The 3,037-nt window shown below is 38.2% G+C and overlaps 1 non-coding gene across 1 annotated transcript; it reads right to left on the bottom strand.

The window, feature by feature from the left end:
- Positions 1–1,442: 1,442 nt before the first annotated feature.
- TRNAC-ACA (transfer RNA cysteine (anticodon ACA)) lies at positions 1,443–1,514 on the bottom strand. The gene has a single exon. It is a non-coding gene; the product is annotated as a tRNA-Cys (tRNA).
- Positions 1,515–3,037: the final 1,523 nt, after the last annotated feature.

Here is a 3,037-nt window from a genome sequence, read left to right as displayed (position 1 = left end):
TTTTTCTATAAAGGGCCAGATAGTAAATACTAATTTAGGCACTGGAGACATACAGTCTCCATTGCAACTCCTAAGTTCTGCCACTATAGAACAAAAGCATTCATAGACAATACATTCCTACATGGGTGTACTTTTCTGTTTACAAAAACAAACAACTGGCCATAGCTTGCTGGCCCCTATATTGTACTACCAAATCTCTCCAAGAAATTAGAAGCAAATGCCTTTAGGGCCGCAGATTTGTAATACAGGGAAACAGAGCTCAGAGATCCTGATCTCATCAATTGCATACACATTTTAAATCATAAAGTCATGTGTATATTATGTTAAAACAACTCGTTAATTCAGGTAACTTAGTCAATAAGTTAAATCATGCAGTTTAAAAGAGACATAAAGTTTTATTTCTCATGTGGGAGACTTTCTTCCTGCTGACACAATAAACTTGTTTCCTTTAGACTGAGGAATCAAGAAGTTAAAATCCACCCAACAAATTAAGCACTCTTTCTCATCATAAATAATAAGTTTAGTTTTGAATCTTAATGGAAAAGTGCAGAAATTTGGCTGAAAAACCCTTATTCCTAATTAAATCAGCATGTTTGCTAATTCTGAACAGTATATCAACTCTCACCTTGATTACAAAGCTTTAGTCATTTCCAAAAAAGTCACAGGAAGTCAAAAGGCTGTGTCAAAAATATCTGTGCCTGGTATCAGCCCACAATAGACTTTACAAACATATCTGTTGCTTTAATATGGAGTGGTCCTCCTATGGTTATAAGAGACCAATTTTCTTATCATTTCACAAGTGTGACAAGGTTCACTTGAATACTGCTTACAGACATCTTAAAGTGTTCAGCTTTGCTTGTGAAAGCTATGAGACTGCTCAGCCACAAAGAGATCATACTTTTAAATCTGTTGAAGTTGAGTACTTAACTTGGATTTAGTCCAAAGGGAAAAAATAATGTATCATTACAAAGTATTCTTTCAAACAGTCAAAAATCCAAAAAGAATTTTACTTTCCATCTCTGAAATCAACTTAAGAATGATTTCATTAAAACTAGGTTTCTATGAAAACAAGTTTCTCTCCACTTAGGGAAGATTTCTGAATTTCGCGTTCTGCAGACTCACTTAATTCCATATCAACATTTACTCTGCATTTCTTGGCCAAGTCTGGAGTACTGTGGACCACACTACCTGTGCTCTCCGAATTAAATCATCTACAAGTTCTTTTCTACATCTGACACTGTGATTATGTGATTCTATCTCCAGTATTTTTAAAACTGGTAAGAAAAGTGACACTCAGAGACACTAAATTAGTGCCTTAAAAGTGAAAGTGAAGTCGCTCAGTTTTGCGACCCCATGGACTGTAGCCTACCAGGCTTCTCCTATCATGGGATTTTTCAGGCAAGAATACTGGAGTGGGTTACCATTTCCTTCTCCAGGGGATCTTCCCAACCCAGGGATTGAACCCGGGTCTCCTGCATTGTAGGCAGATGCTTTACCATCTGAGCCACCAGGGAGCTATGATCTAAATTGAGGAGTCCTCGAAGCTTTGATTTGTAAAGCAGTGCTATGAGCTTCGGAGAAGGCAATGGCAACCCACTCCAGTATTCTTGCCTGGCAAATCCCATGGACGGAGGAGCCTGGTAGGCTGTAGTCCATGGGGTTGCTAGGAGCTGGACACGACTGAGCGACTTCACTTTCACTTTTTACTTTTATGCACTGGAGAAGGAAATGGCAACGCACTCCAGTGTTCTTGCCTAGAGAATCCCAAGGACGGCGGAGCCTGGTGGGCTGCCGTCTATGGGGTCGCACAGAATCAGACACGACTGAAGCAACTTAGCAGCAGCAGCTATGAGCTTAGAGATTGTTATTTTTGCCAGCATATTTGCTCACTATATTTTTGTAGTCCTTCACCTATCTGGCACAACAGATAAACGACATAGGTAGAAAAAAATCACTACCTGTTATAAAAAAAAAAAATGAGACTCACAAAATTTTACTTAGACTTAAAAGTTATATTATCTCTTAACATCATCATAACAATTCCCTGAAAGAAGCAACATAAAATAACAGACTCTACTAGAAACAGATTTCATAAATCTTCTATAATCCTGTCTCTTCATAATACAATTGAGGAACTGAAACGTGCTATTTTCACTTTATCATACTCCCTCTTCTACATGTAGAAAATATAGGAAACACAGGAAATGACCTTTCTTTGTTGTTGGATTTTAAACTGTTATCAATGTAGGGCCTAGTTTTCTTCACAGAGATCAAAAATCGATAGTTTAATTAAGAAAACGAGTAAATGATAAATGCACACACAAAAAAGAATTTATGGTCAAACTGTTATTGGACTAGATCAATGTTTTTCATTTCTGAATAGCAACCCAATAGTAGGTTTTAAAATCCAGTGTGTGGGTCACAAGCAGATTTTTAATAGAATAGGATATAACAGAAAACAGCAGAGAGACTCACATTGAACGTTTCGTGAAATTTTTATTTGTTACATACACATGTATATATGTGTGCACAGTTGTAAATTGTATTGCTTACCATAAAACAGATTTAAAAAAAAAAAAACTATTTGAAAATCCCCAGACTACCTGATATCAAGGAGACACGCAGATTCTCCAGCTCAACACAGTGAAAAGAGGAGGAAATGTACAAGAATCATGAAAGAAACTTTCATGCTACAGTTGTCACTGGAATGGAAGTTTTTGATCTAGGGTCTATTGAAGGAGAGTTCCGTCTGGTCTTGTACTTCTTTGGCAGAGCATTCAAATAATGCTCAGCTGTCTCGCACCTCTCAAAGCCCAACTCAGGCCCTTGCAAGAATACAGAATGACCTAACCACTGCTCTAATAGGCAGCTCAGTTCTACTTGACAAGTTTCAAGGAAAGAGCTGACAAAAGCAAGATGCCTTCCCAGCTGCTCAGAAGCAGCAGCACCCAAGGAACTGAAGTGAATGTTGTGCTGGGCACCGTGGCATAGCCTTCTGGTGATGGCAAAGAACAGGAGAGGTGGGCCATTCAATCGA

This window comes from Ovis canadensis, chromosome X (genome assembly GCF_042477335.2).
Source record: "Ovis canadensis isolate MfBH-ARS-UI-01 breed Bighorn chromosome X, ARS-UI_OviCan_v2, whole genome shotgun sequence".
NCBI classification, from domain to species: Eukaryota; Metazoa; Chordata; class Mammalia; order Artiodactyla; family Bovidae; genus Ovis; species Ovis canadensis.
The sequence above is the reverse complement of the archived record's forward strand: the minus strand, read 5'-3'. Positions and strand labels throughout refer to the sequence as shown.